At 35.6% G+C, this 16,210-nt stretch overlaps 1 pseudogene; it reads left to right on the top strand.

The window, feature by feature from the left end:
- Positions 1-10,656: 10,656 nt before the first annotated feature.
- LOC102490540 (ras-related protein R-Ras pseudogene) overlaps positions 10,657-16,210 on the top strand; it is a 12,490-nt pseudogene continuing 6,936 nt past the window's right edge.

Below are 16,210 nucleotides of genomic sequence, written 5' to 3'. Positions count from 1 at the left end.
CTTCACATATTTAGAAAAGACAATCATAAAATTTGTCTGGAATCATAAAAGACCCTGTATTGTGAAGACAATTCTGCAGAGAAGAGTGGAGTGGGCAGAATCTCACTCCCTGACCCAAAAATATACTATAAAGCTGTGGTAATCAAAACAGCATGGTGCTAGCACAAAAACAGACATGTGGACCAATGGAACAGAATAGAATCTCCAGAAATAAATTCTCAAACACACAGTCAACTGATTTTTGACAAGGGGTACCAGTCAATCCAGTGGGAAAAGGAAAACCTATTCAGCAAATGGTGCTGGAAAAACTGGATTTCCACCTGCAGAAAGATGAATCTGAACCTCTACCTCTCACCTTTGACAAAAATCAAGTCAAGGTGGATCAAAGATCTAAATCTAAGACCTCAAACTATAAAACTGCTCCTGGAAAACACTGGGGAAACTCTAGGAGACACTGGGGTAGGAAAAGACTTCTTAAATAAGACCCCTAAAGCATAGTTGATAATCCCTAAAATAGACAAGTGGGATTACATCAGACTAAGAAGTTTCTGCATGGCAAAAGACACAGTAATTAGTGCGAATCAACAGCCTCAGAATGGGAAAATATTTTTGTAAATTATGCATCAGATAAGGGACTGATAACCAGAATTCACAAGAAATTCAAGCAGCTGTTTGTAAAAAAGATGATCAGCCCTATTAAAAAATGGGAGAATGAGTTGAAAAAACCACTTTCTAAAGATAGCATACGAATAGCCAAAAGGCATATGAAAAAATGCTCAATATCCCTCATCATAAGGGATATGCAGATCAAAACATCAATGAGAGACAACCTAAACCCAGTCAGAATGTCTAAGATTAAAAAAAAAAAAAAAAAGAGAAGTGTTCGCTGGGGTGTGGTGAAAGAGGAACTCTCTTACACTGCTGGTGAGGATGTAAATTTGTCCAGCCACTGTGGAAAACAATTTGGAGATTCCTCAAAAATCTGTAAATAGAACTACTATATGATCCAACAATTCCACTCCTTGTTATCTACCCAAAGGACAGAAGAATTCTTCATTGGAAAAGTGGCACTATTCACGATTGCTAAGACATGGAATCAACCCAGATGCCCCCGTACAGATGAATGGATTGGAAAACTGTGGCACATATACTCTATGAAATACTATTCAGCCATTTAAAAAAAAACCTTGGCTTTTGACAGAAAATGGAAGAATATGGAAGATTTACTGCTGAGTGAAGCAAGCCAGGCTATGAAGGAAAGACATTGCATATCCCCACTTAATATATACCCCGAGTGTCCATACTGTATGACTGAAACTGACTGACTAAAGATGTACAAACACAAGATATGGGTGTGATTGCCAGATGTGGTGTGTGTGGAGGAGTAGGGCCTGGGGAAAAACATTTGGAGGAGGGATATGGAGACAGAGCATTGACGGGACAGGGAGGTAATGGTGTTATTGGTTGAAGATATTTTAATCAACCACATTGGAAAGAAATGTTCACATATTGAAATGTTCACTTTGTAAATTAAATAATGTGATTAAATGTATAAAAAAATAAAATAAAAAATTATTATTTAAAAAAAAAAGCAAGGACCTTTAAATATTCCTGGAGCTGTAAATCAGTGTCCCTAAGAATTTGCCTAAGCAACTTGTTTTGGGTGGCTCAGTCCTTCTATTAGCTGCAGGTGCAAATGCACCTGCAGTTAATTGGAGCCACAATTAGACTATTGTGAGAACAATTAGACACTTAATTATGAAGATGTAAGTGACTGTCCCACAATTAGCCCTGGCTAAAATGTTGGCACCTATATTGAAGGAGATTCTGTTCAAACTAGTCAAACTTTTTGACTGTGCACTTTTATATTCTGCTCTCCCTTTGCAGACAGACAGAAATGGGGAGAAATAATTGGGCACCCAATGGTAACATACATGTGATGAGAATAACCATACTGAGCAGAAATGAGGCTGCATTGACACAGATACAAATAAGGACAGCAGCGCAAATATAAATAAAAACTAGGAAGGAAACACTGTCAGAAGAGTTGCTTCAAACAATGAATTCCTTATTTACGTCTTCCTTGCCAAGCTAGCAATTTATGATAATGGTGCAGGGAAGATTGCTGTGAGCTTGAAATCATTAGGTGAGTATTCTTCACCTGTGATTTGTTTATCTTTTTGAATGAAGAGGTTGTTAGGGATTTATGCCTACCCCAAAGTGACATCCAAATGGACTCACTTTGCAGACTCTGATTTTATTTTTTTAACCCCCACTTTTCCCCTTGCCACATGCCTCACCCTTTTGTGTTGTGAAAATATAGACATTTTCTACTTAGGCAGAAGGGAATGTAGGTTTTTAGTTACCAGTTTTCTAAAATGCTACAGTTAATCCCAAAAGACTTTCAAGGCTTGAGAAAAGAAGACATGATTTTGAGGTTTCATTTTTATTTGATTCTTACAAGATTGATGACTCCTTGAAAAATTAGAAATCTTGCAAGTACATTCTTTAACATTTTACTGACTACTATATAATCCTTAACATTCTGTTTATTTACTGCTCAGCTAGAAAAAGTTGAGGACCATTTCTTAATATCGTAATGAAATAGCCTTCTGAATGTAAGATAAAGCACATACTTTTACTGTGCCCTCCTGTCTTTTCATCTTTTGAAGGGCTTATATTTCATCTATCTATTGTTTAAAATATTAATATAACTTAAAATGGAAATTTCCACAAAGAAATATCTTATGCATGCTCAAAGAGTCAAATCACTACATTACATTCTGCTGCAGACTTTTTAACTAAATCATTAATTGGTTTTCAGAGCTCCTGAATTTACTGGCTGAAGTTTAAATGTACCCTTAAAATCGAGCAAGAGGAAATAAAATAAATGTAGAAACTCTTTATCATCCATTCAACTATAAGATCACTTCTGAGTTAATGCTCTGCATCATAACTGCCAGTTACATAAGCTCTATTTATAAATTATTAAGTACTTTAGATAGTAACACTAGAGCTTGTCCAAATGGAAAGATGCAGTGAAGTTCGACCATTTCTATGACTACAAACTAGCAAGCCTTCCTTTGTTATGGCCACTGCACAAATGTTAGGAGGATGCTGTCAGGGATTTCCTCTCACCCTGAACTGCCACCTTTGCATGGTACCATCCGTAACCAAGTGACCTGCTGCAGCTCATTAAAGTTAATGTAATGGATCATTCCCCCCTAATTGTAATCATCAGCAAATTAGACTCTTTTCTAGGCTGGCCAGGCAGCAGTGAAGTATGTGACCAAGTAGACTGCATGAATAACTCTTCTCTTAGCCATGTGCCTTTATTTAATACAAAAGAGAACAATACAAGGGAATGGGGATATAGAATTCTAGTAACACTAGGATGCGTTTATTTACATCATAGCCATATAGCCACAGGATAAGGTAAAGCTTTTCCAGAGCTAGACCTTCATTACAAAGCAGAAACTAAAATAGAAAATGATGTGGGTAATTCAGGTAAGACTTTTACTTGGCTAATTGTACAGGTATTATCTGTTCCCTTTGTTGACCTCTACCGTTCTCAAGCATTAGAGATGCCATTATCTAACTACTGGTTGTGATTGTAAACTCTTTGGAAAACCCAATCTATCATATTGATTATTTCAATTTAAAAATGATGTATGGAAACACAAATGTAGAAACACATATGAAGGATAAACCACAAAATCTAGAACTAATCAAAATAATGTATCTGAAGTTCTTATTCTATCTAATGGTTTCTATTTCAAATACATTTGTCACTGAAAGATCATTAGTATACATTTTATGATTGCACTGTGGTTATAATAGTTCCCTAGCATTTGGAATGTTACTGGAAATTGAAGGTTAAAGAGTAATCTCATTAGATCATGACATTGTGTGAAGGATTTTCTAATCTACTGGGCTAAGCAATCTCTAGAGGAGGGTAATTTTCAGCCTAAACAGGAAAGGTGCTGAGCTCACTGGCAGGATTTATTAGCTCAGTTAGCAAAATGGGCCCTCTACCACTTCTCCAGGGGAAGGTTGACCAACCATCTTATGAGTGGGTGTCATAAGTTCAATGAGCATCCAGAAAAAGGACATGGAGGAATTAGGAAACACCCATAATTTCAAAGTATAAGTGCCACCAAATAAGACTTAAATACAGTTACACATGCACAAATGTTTTCTAATAGTCATCCTTCTCAAAGTATATTCTAAACTGGCAGCATCAGCATCATCTGAAAACTTGTTAGAAATGCATTCTCATCCCCACCTTAGATGTACTGCATCAGAAACCTTGATGGTAGGGTTTGCAAATCTGTTGTCAAGTTTTCAATTTGACTCTGATGCACACTAAAGTTTCAAACTCAATATATTAGAAAACAAAAGACATTAAGAATAGTTGCATACGTTAGTTAGCTTCATGGTCAAAGAAAATGACATTAGAATTTGTGACATGTTGCCTACAAATGTACTTCCATAAACATATACATATAAGTCCAACTTTAGTAGCTCAGATTGGACACTGCTGCTTGGTAGGTTCAGGCTGCATGGGAAGCCACAGTGCAACTCCTGGCTGACCCTAGAATGTTAGGCACGATGGTGTGTACCTATTGTCCTAGCTTGGGCAGCTGAGGCAAGAGGATCATGATATAGTGATGTCCTATCTAAAAGAAACACACACAAAAACTACCTACATAAAAATGTATTTATATATATATGTATTATAATTATACATACTGACCGACACACACACACTCACAATTAGATGACCACACTGATATGACACATTGCGCTTCACAGACACAGTATAAGAATACATATAATAAAGAGTTGTAGCTATGGGAATAGTGAATTTATAATCTGAAGTCTGAATCTTCAGTGTCCATAAGCTCAACATACCAGGCTGTTTAAAAAGTATTGAATGAGTTAATGAATAAATAAGACATTTAGGTTTTATTCATTGCTACTTCAGAACACAAATATTTCTCATATGAGTGTATTCAAATAAATCAATTTTGAAAAGCACTGTTGGGAACTGGAAGAGAGCATACCTTGATAATCAGAAAGTAAGAATGTAAAACAGTTAATGATTATCTTTATGATCAAATAAAAGATTATATGCCTTATATTTAATTGTAAAATGTCTTTAATGAACTGCAGAGTAAATAAACACCTACTTTGTATTTTTTTTACTAAAATTTAAATACAAGAGGAGAATGTTTATTCCCACTGCCTCTATTCAACATTGTACTGAAAGTAATATCCTGGACAATATGCAGGAAAAAGAAATAAGAGATATCAAGATTGGAAAAGAAGCAGAGCTTCCTCTAGTGACAGATGAAATGGTCACATACACAGGAAATCTAAGGAATCTAAAAAAAAAAAAAAACTCTTAGAATTAATTTAAAATTTCATCATATTTGCAAGACCACCACACGGAAATCAATTGTATTTTTAAGCACTAGCAATTAACAATTATAAAACAATATTAATAAAAACAATTACATTCATAATAGCAGCAAAAAAAGAAACATGCAAATAAATTTATCCAAAAGAATAAGTGCAAGAATTGTACAATTGAAGACTGCACAGCATTGTTAAAACAAATTAAAGATCTAAATAAATGAAAAGACTTTTTATGCTGATGGATAAGATTTAATTTTGTTAAGATAGTAATTTTCCCAAACTGATTTACAGACTCAATCAAAATGGGGTTTTTTTGCAGAAATTGACAGGCTGGCTTTAAAATTTGAACGGAAAGTTTAAGGACCCAGAATAGCCAAAATAATCTTGAAAAAAATCTTGAGAAATCACATTCTTCAATTTAAAATTTTTACTACAAAGATCCAGTAATAAAGAATGTGTGGTATCAGGCCAGCAGTTGTAGTGCAGTAGTGACACAACATTCTGCAATATTGAGGCCTTATGGGAAGGTCTCACGTTCACATTCCAAAGTCTCTTTGTGTGCCTCTGATGCTGGCTAGCTGAGTTTGCGTGTGGATTGTGACATAAACACATGCTGAGGGGGCACTCTTTCTCAGAACTAAATCAATAAATTTTTTTAAATGTGTGACTTTCAAGCCAAGGTCAAGGCTTAAAGTAGAGAGGATGAAGAGTGCTAATAAATATAAAAGTCCTTTCTGAGGAGATAAAAATGGTCTGAAAATAATGGTGGGACTAATAGATAGTGTAGTGATTATGTTGCTGGACTCCTATGTGGTTGAACGTGGTTCAAGTCTCCAACCTGGTAGCTTAAACCTCACGCCAGATGCGTGTGCATGTGTGCCCAAAATCCTGAGAGGAGAATGGAGGGCAAGAGATTACACATGGCCATCCCCTTGGGGCTATTTCTCACTTTCTGTCTCTATCTGTCTCTCCAGTGAGCACATGTGCCCTATAGCAAAAATCCCTCTCTAAAACAAAACAGACAAATGTGTGATGCTGATATAGGACTGAATATATAGGTTAATGAAACAAAATTGAGTATTTAGAAAAAAACCTATGCATTTTTGTCAATTGATTTTCTATAAGGGTGTCAGTACTACTCAGTAGGGGAAAGAATAGTCTTTCTACAAACAGTGCCTGAAAAATTAAATAGCTACACTTGAAAGAATGAGTATCAACCCCAATCTCAAGCTATATATAAGAATACACATAAAATGAATCATAGACCTAAATGTACGAACTAAAACAATGTAACTATTAAAAAAAAAAGAGTAAATATGTAAATATTTGTGACCTTGAAATAGGGAATGCTTTTTAAATGTAACACTAAAAGTACAGGCAACAAAACAATAAGCAAACTAGACATTATCAAAATTGTGGACGTTTATGCTATCAAGAAAGTGAAAAGGTGGCTGGTTGATGATGCAGTGCTAATGAAAATGGGCTCACTGCTCCATCAGGTCCTGAGTTTACATCCTAGGAACCTTCTCCCCAGAGCACACTGGCTCGCAAACATGTTCATGACCCAGGCCAGCAAGGACTGGGAATGTATTGTGGAGTGGAAACTGAAGACCAGAGACCTGTTAGGAGTACCTGTTCCTCTCTTTTTCTCTGTCTTTTTTGCACATGAAAGAAAGAAATAAACTTGAAAAAGAAAAGGAAGTAAAAAGACCCACAGAGTAGGAAAACAATTTTGCAACTCATATGTCTGATTAAAAAAAACTTGATTTCAAAAAAATATAGAGAACTTGTATAAGTCACCAATAAAATGACAATTCAATTTAAAAGTGGGTAAAGTGGGCCAGCAAGTGGTGTGGTGGTTAAGGGCGCTAGACTCCCACATGGCTGACCACGGTTCAAGTCCCAGACTTGATTGCTTTCTCACTTTCTCTCTCTCCATCTCCCTCTCTGATCATATTTAAATGAATAAATAAATAAATAAAGTTAAATAAAATAATTCTTCAAAAAAATGTGGGCAAAGTATTTGTATAAACATTTCTCCAAGGAGAATATATACAAATGACCAATAAGCATGTGAAAAGATTCTTGACACAATTAATCACTAGAGATATGCAACTCAAAATTTAGGATGTAGTACCATTTCATACTTACTAGGCTAGCTAAAATACAAAAGACAGATGTCATAACTATTGTCAAGGATGTGGAAAAATTGGAACGCTCATATATTTCTAGTCCATTATGAAATGGTACAGTCACTTTGGAAAACACTTTGTCAGTTCCTTAAAATGTTAAATGTCAAATTACTATATGACTCAGCAGTTATACACCAAGGTATAAATTGAAGAGAACTGAAAATACTTGCCACATTAAAACCTATACATAACGTTTCTAGAAGCATTATTTGTAATAGTCAAAAAGTGAAACAACCCAAATGTCAATCAGCTGATGGATAGACAATATTCCATGCAGTAGAATATTCCATGCAGTATAAACTTATAAAACACTGGTAAATGCTTGTGATACGTGAATAAATCTGGAGAACAGTATGCTACATGAAAGAAGCCAGTTGCATAGTCCATGATTTCAATAATATAAATGCCCAGAATAGGCTATTCTTTGAAATAGAAAGTATTTTTTAAGCCAAGGTCAGGGCTTGAAGTAGAGGGGATGAAGAGTGGCTGCTAGTAAATATGGAAGTCCTTTCTGAGGGGATAAAAATGGTCTGAAAGTAATGTTGATGATTACACAACTTTGTTAATATGCTAAAAACCCACTACACTTCACACTTTAAAAGGATGAGTTTCAAGATATGTGATCTATCTCCCAATAAATCTGTTTTTAAAAAAACTAAGTGGTGAGAGATAGTATTTTTTTTTCATTGAGAGACAGCTTTTATCAGGGAGAAATGGTCGTCTGGGACCAGTAATCTACACAGCCTAGCGTGTAGTAACAGGTAATTCAGAGTTTCAAGCTTCATTCCCAATTGAAAGAGTTTAGAACCACTGAGTGTGGGTCATTCCCCTCCTGAGTATCTACCCAAATGATAGGAAAATGCTCAGTTGGAAAAACATTTGCAAGTCCATTTTCATCGTATTTATTGCAGCACTATGCACCACTGCTAAGAGAAATAGTATTAGTCAATATTACAAATGTACTCTAAGGTATGCATAGTTAATTTATAATTATTTTATTATCAGCAATTTATCCTTTAGTATCATAATATGCTATTATTGTAATACTTTAATTCACATTTAAATAAAGATATTTCATTAAGTGGCTTTCACATTAGCTAATAATGCAATCTGTTAATTAGAAACTTCTCTCCTAAACATGCAACTTGGACCAATGGTTTTTTTTCTTATAGTCACATTCACAGTGTATGCTGAATTCTCATCTGTTTTTAGATAGAACCAGAGAAATCATCATGAAATGAAAAAAAAAAAAAACAATTGACAGTTTGAGACTTATGTTCTGCTTCCAACTTCATTACTCCTTGAAGAGGGGAACTCATTCTTTGTGCAGAAAAGAAACCATACTGACATATTCATTATCATATATCTCAAACCAACTCCATATGGAATTTGAATTCTTTTTTATCAGTAAAAAGTCTCATAACAGAGATGCATCTAAAAATAACACTTGACTAAAACATCTAAGCCATGATATTTAATTCCAATCCTATTATTAGTTATCTGTACAAGTTTTGGCAATCTACATTCTATTTGAGTCATATATATATATAAATATGCTATATGTATGTATGTCTGTATTTACATATGCATTGTGTTCCAAAATGATGTAAGAGTCCCAAAAATCTATGGTAAGTTATTTATCAGTTATGTTATAGGTTATTATGTTAAACTGGCATATGTCACAAATAGAGGCAAATTTCTTTGTCAGTTGTAAATTCTTTTCAAAACAGTAACTATGGTTCAAGTCTCATTGTCCATGGGTAACTGCTTTGTTTACCTTTCTGAAAGAATTTTATAAATGACTATAGTCTTACTGTGTTATGTCTTTAAATTAAAAAAAAAATCATCATCATAAAGGCTCAGAACCAGGGAACCAGCAGTTAGCGTAATGGCTATGTCGCTGGACTCCCATGTAGTCTACCGCGGTTCACGTCCCAGACCCGGTGGCTTAAAACTCACGCCGGGTGCATGTGTGTGCGTGCCCAAGATCCCGAGAGGAGAATGGAGGAGAAGGGATTGCGGCGTGACCATCCCCCCTGGGGGTTGATTTCTCGCTTTCTGTCTCTATGTCTCTGTCTGTCTGGCGAGCACACGCGCCCTATAGCGAAAATCTCTCAAAAATAAATAAATAAATAAAATAAAGGCTCAGACCCAGATTCCTTATCCCTCAGTACACTGCTCATTTAGCCATTTCTAGAAAGGATAATTTTCTTTGATGGTTCCATGCTTTTCAGATGGTATTCCACTTATTTTAAATGCACTTAAATCCTGCTCAATTTTCAAGACTCAGTTCACATACTATTTTCTTTGTGCAATGCTTCTACAATGATAGTTACTGCCCTCCTCCACTGTGTTCTACAAATCTTTGTTCATATGTCTATTACAATACAGTACTTCTAATCATGTTATAATCTATTCTTAACATAGTATCTTAGTCCATTATTGTGTTACTAAATATAAATATCTGAGACTGGGTGATTTGTGAAGAATAAAGGTTTATTTGTCTCATGTTTCTGGTGGCTGGAAAGTCCAACAATGTTGCTTTTGGCTTCTGACCATCCTCAGCTGTATTACAATATGGTGGAGGAAAACAAAAATAGCAGTATTTTTGTGCAACGAGAGAGAAATCTGTGAAGAACTCTTACTTTTATATCAACCTGCTCCTGCAGGAAATAACCTCTTTCCACAAAAGTGAGAATTTACTCCCTTTTGTAAGCCAGCATTAATCCATTTATGAGGGTAGTATCCTCATCCAAACCCTAGGCCACACCTCTTAAAGGTCTCACCACTTCCAAAAGCTACTATGCTGGGACCAAGCTTCCATCACATGAACTTTTAAGGACCAAACTATTATCCAAATCATTGCATCCCACCCATGATCCCCAAAGTTCATGACTTATATTATTATAAGACAAGTTATTATAATCACATTCCAATAGTTCCAAAAGTCTTTACTTTTAAAAGTCCAAATCCAAAGTCTCATTTCAAACCAAAGGCAAATCCCTTATTTAGCTCATGATTCTGGTAGCTGGAAAGTCCAAGCATGGGGCAGGCATCTGTCCACCTCTGGTCCTACTTGACAGTATGGCTAACAGAAGCAGGAAGGTCAAAGGGCACATGTAAAGAAATATGTGGGCAGCTCTTATTTTTTTATAACAACTTCCTCTTGTGGGAACTAATCTTTTTCCATGAAAAGAATTTCTTCCCTCTGGCAAGACAACATTGATCCATTACGAAAGCGGTGCTCCGTGATCCAAATACCACCCACTAGACCTTTCCCCTTAAAGATCTCTTCACCTCCCAATGTCATCACACTGGGAACCAAGCCTACAGAACATGAACCTTTGAAGGACAAACCATTATCCAAACCATGGCTTTCTCCCCACCAGACTGTGAGACTCTCAATTCTCAAAAAATGAGAATTGTGACTTTTTTTCCTTTGTATTTCCTTGTATCTTCATCATCTTTGTTTCTCTCATGTTGTAAACTCCTTCATTAATGTCAAGAATTCATTCCATCCTTTCATTTTTTTTCAAGATGTTTAGTGTTTTCTAACACTTGAAATTTAAGCTTCCAAAAAGAAAACAAGAAATTTAAATTTGAGTACCAAACTTTAAGGAAGTAAAAAGCCTCTTTCAAAAAAATTTGTAGAGGACAGTGTAATATAAGGAGGAGGAGAAAAAGGAGAAGGTAAAAAAGAAGAATTATTATGTGGAAGCTTCAACATATAAAAATGTTAGTAGGAGTTTGTGCCTTTTGGTCATTTCTTACTAGAGTCCTTTGTGCATGTAAGATTTTCCGATATGCTATATTAGCAAAATTTTTTTACAGTCGTCTGAACTGAGGGGGGAGAATATAAATAGGATTCAGCTCAGTGTTTACTATAATATACCTTATAAATGAGTAAAATGCTTTATTATATCAATGTATATATTATCATCTAAATCTTCCTCTCGTATTATATCATCCATTCATAATTAGTATTGTTAATTAATACTTATGGGCAGCTGCTTCATGCAGATTAGTATAATTATGGAGAGTAAAATCATTCAGAGCATTGGGCTTTGGCTTCAGACACATCTGTATAGGTTTCTAAAAGGTGACTGAAATAACAATGAATCTTGTCTACCTGCTAAGCATAAAGCATGAAGCTGTGGGCCTAGAGATGTGAAACAGTGAGACACAGTCTTCTGAACAAGCTAAGGAAAGCACCTACTGGCTTAGAAAGTTAATCTGTATATCACCAACATGTCCATTAGAAGATTCCAAATGCCTTATAGAAATATAGGAACAGATTTGGAATGAAAGACTTAGAGGCTGAGTTAAAGCCTCCTGAAAAAATAGATAGAGAGGGTGAGCCACAGGAAGAAAGTAAAAGACATAAATGAAAATAATCCCCCCCTCAAAAAGGAGTATGCAGTACAGTAATACATGAGAAAAAATATATATAATGATAAGAAAAGTAGTCAGCAAAATCTATAATAAAAATATATGCCAGATGAAATTAATTTTACAGGAAAACTTCACAAAGACTTTTACAGTATGTAATGAAAGTGCTCAAAATGTACAATATAAAAATAACAGCCATTTAGGAGCAATAACATTAATAATGGCTATACTTGTGGCAGACATTGTTAGCTGTCAAAAAAGATCCATTTTTCCTTTCTGACTATGACTGGATCCTTGATTAGATTACATCTCTCTGCTTCTCTAGCAGGGGAAGCAGAGTGACTAAGTCTTGGCCAATAGAATGGACTGATATGGGCTACTTTCATGCTAGGCTTTTCAGATAGTGGTAAATAGAATTAGGCCTCTTTGCTCTTTTCTCCTTTCTACGTTTTAAGTAGAATAGGGTCATATGCCCCAACTGTGGCTCTGAGAGATGAAAACTACAAAACAGGAGATCACTGAGGTCCCACCTCAGGATGGAAAAGATATATTCACTAACTTGAATCAAATGTATTAGGTGATAATGAAAATTAAAATTATTGGGACTTAGTCATCAAATTTAAAGTACTGCTATAATTTATATATTTCTATCACTCTAGTGATACAAAACTAGACAGATAAAAATAAAAAAAGGTAAATATGGAAAAAACAACAGAAATATTTGAAATAGAATTATAACCACTGGAGGGATTTCAACCACCGGAGACTTTGCCCAGACTTCATCCCTCTGCTCCCTAGTCTAGCCAAGAGTCAGGAAAAAACACATAATCCATCAGATGACCAGAAACCATCGCAGAGGTACAACAAATATGAGAAACAAAGAAAATATCTCTCTTCTAATAGAAAAGAATAACTCCTCTTCCTCCACAAAAAAATACAAGGTAACTCACGGAATGTCAGATAAAGAATTTAAAATATTGGGATTAGCAGCTGGTGTAATGGCTATGTTGCTGGACATGTAGTTGACTATGGTTCAAGTCCCATACCAAGTGGCTTAAATTCACACTGGGCGCGTGTATGTGCATGCCCAAGATCCCGAGAGGAGAGTAGAGGAAAAGGGATTGCAATGTGGCCATTCCCCCTGGGGGATGATTCTTGCTTTCTGTTTCTGTATTTTTGGCGAGCGCATGTGCCTAATAGCAAAAACTTCTCAAAAAAATAAATTAATTAATTAATTAATTAAATAATTTAAAATATTCATAGTGACAAAGCTAACAGAGATGCAAGAAAATAGAGACGATGAACTCCAGAAGATTCACTGAGTTCCAGGAGGTGAGAAAGTTCTTGCACGATCTGAAAGAGGAGATATACATCATAAAAAAGATTGAAATGGAATTGTTAAGGATGAAGGCTATAATACAAGAAATCAAAACTTCCATTGAAAATATCGAAAGCAGGTTAGATAATGCAGAAGATCTAATCTCAGATAAAGATGATAGAACCTCTGACCTAGAAAAATTCACCAAAAACTGAGAAAATAACCCAGAAATAATGAGAGTAACATACAAGAAATACTAGATACCATTAAATGCCCAAACATCTAGACCATCAGTATCCCAGAGGGTGAAGAAACTAAGGGTATTAATAATCCACTCCATGAAATTCTGGAAGAAAACGTTCCAAATCTAGAGAGGCACTCAAATATCCAAACCCAAGAAATACAAAGAATCCCACATAAAATCGAACCAAGAAGATCTTCCCCAAGGCACATCATAGCCAGACTGAACAAAACCATGGACAGTGACAAGATGCTAAAATTGGCAAGAGAGAAACATCAAGTTACTTTCAAAGGATATTCCATAAGACTAATGTCAGACCTCTCATAGGAAACAATGCGAGCAAAGAAAGAATGGGAAAATATATTCAAAGTGTCAAGTGAAAAACTATTTCAACCAAGGATACTATACCCAGTAAGATTATCTTTCATGTGGGAAAAAAGACAAAAACATTCTCAGATAAACAAAACCTGAAAGAATTTACCAACACCAGACCAGCTCTCCAAGAAGTGCTGCAGGGTGTGCTATACCAGACAATCTAAAGTTGGACTCACAGAAATAAGAGTACAAGAAACAACCAAGAGAATGGCCAGCCTAATGGTAGGGACAGATCTGGAATTGAAGGCTAACTTTCAGAGTTTAAATGGAAAGATCAGATTGCAGTAACACTTCAAATTCAATAGAAGAGAGATGATTATATGAATCTGAACTATTGAAATAGATTTTCTTTACTTTAGACTAAAATACTACTGATTTTCTTTAATGCTTTGATTTCCATATTTAAGAATTTTTGTCTTCCCTTGAACTGTTGATGAGTCCATCTACCTATTTGAACTGAATCCTAACCTTTTTCCTAGCTTTAAGTTTTAAGAAAAATTCTCTTAACATTTTTGATTTTGAACTATTAAAACTAAAACTTTTATTTTTGACATTAAAAAAATACATTTAAAAAATCTATTAATACTGGGACCAGCTGTTGGTGTAATGGCTATGTTGTTGGATTCCCATGTAGTCAACTGTGGTTCGAGTCCCAGACTCAGTGGCTTAAAATCACACTGACACATGCATGCCCAAGATCCCGAGAGGAGAATAAAGGAGAAGGGATCGCAGCATGTCCATCCCCCTTGGGGGGTGATTTCTCCCTTTCTGTCTCTCTGTCTCTCTCTGTCTTTCTGGTGAGCGCACACACCCTATAGCAAAAAACTCTCAAAAAAAATTTATTAATACCTATTTAATGACTGCAGTAAGCTATACAGTCCCAGGGAGGTGCTACTTTATAGTATGCTCACTTTACTCACTGAAGTTTACACCTAAAGTCAGGCATGCATTTATAAATATGTCTATATCATCTGTGCTTGCTATTAAAAGTCTTTAATTAAGATCTTCAGTGAATCAATAAAATATGGAAAAATGCATGGAAAACAACTGTAGAGAGCAGAGACAGTGTAAGATAAGTGGGGGGTTGGCAGAGGGTGAGAGGTAAGGAATCAAAGGAAAAGAAAAAGAAGCAAAATATGTAAGAAATAAGAAACTGAAAATTATTTGTTGATGATAACATGAATGTAATATTCCTAACAGAGTCAATATACAATGTATTCTGTATGGAAAATCTCATTTTGTGTAGTGTATAGATGTACAATGAATGACTGTGAATAAATACATTGAAATTTAAAAATATATAAACACTGAATTTTTAAAAAATAATACATGGGGTAAATTATTCATAGGACTAATCAAAGAGAAAAACAATAAAGTGAAATGTTACACTGAGGAATTTACCCATAATGAAATGTGAGAAACAAATAAGTTTTTTTAAAAATACAATAACAGGGACCAGCAGATGTTGTAATGGTTACATTGCTCGACTTCCATGTAGTTGACCATGGTTTGAATACCAAACTCGGCAGCTTGGAACTCATGTGAGGCGTATGTGCATATGTGCCCAAGATCCCAAGAGAAGAATGGAGAAGGGATTGAGGTGTGACCATATACCCTGGGGAGTGGATTTTTTGCTTTCTGTCTCTCTTTCTGGGATGCACATGTGTCCTATGGCAAAAATCTCTTTCTAAAAAGTTTTTTAAAAAATAAGTAAATAGGGAACCAGCAGTTAGCGTAACAGCTATGTCACTGGACTCCCACGTAGTCGACCGTGGTTCGTGTCCCGGACCCGGTGGCTTAAAACTCACGCTGGGTGTGTGTGTGTGTATGCCCAAGATCCCGAGAGGAGAATGGAGGAGAAGGGATTGCGGCATAACCGTCCCCTCTGGGGGATGATTTCTCGCTTTCTGTCTTTGTCTCTGTCTGTCTGGCGAGCGCAGGCACCCTATAGCGAAAACCTCTCCAAAATAAATAAATAAGTAAATACAGTAACAGATAGGAAACATGGAATATAGGGTCAAAAGTCTTGGCATATGTATAATAAGGATTTCAAATGAAGGTAACAGAAAGGATCATTTTCAGAACTTAAGAGAGAAGAATCTTCACTTGGGGAAATAATTCCAAATACTTAAATTTTTAAAAATATATTACAGTTAAGCTAAAAAAAAAAGGGGGGGCCATCAGTGGTGTGGTGGTTAAGGTGTTAGACTCCCACATGGTGAACAACAGTTCAAGTCCTGGACATGATGGTTTGGAAATGACTCTGGGCTGGGG

Source organism: Tupaia chinensis, unplaced genomic scaffold (genome assembly GCF_000334495.1).
Source record: "Tupaia chinensis unplaced genomic scaffold, TupChi_1.0 Scaffold000636_1, whole genome shotgun sequence".
Taxonomy (NCBI): domain Eukaryota; kingdom Metazoa; phylum Chordata; class Mammalia; order Scandentia; family Tupaiidae; genus Tupaia; species Tupaia belangeri.
The sequence above is the reverse complement of the archived record's forward strand: the minus strand, read 5'-3'. Positions and strand labels throughout refer to the sequence as shown.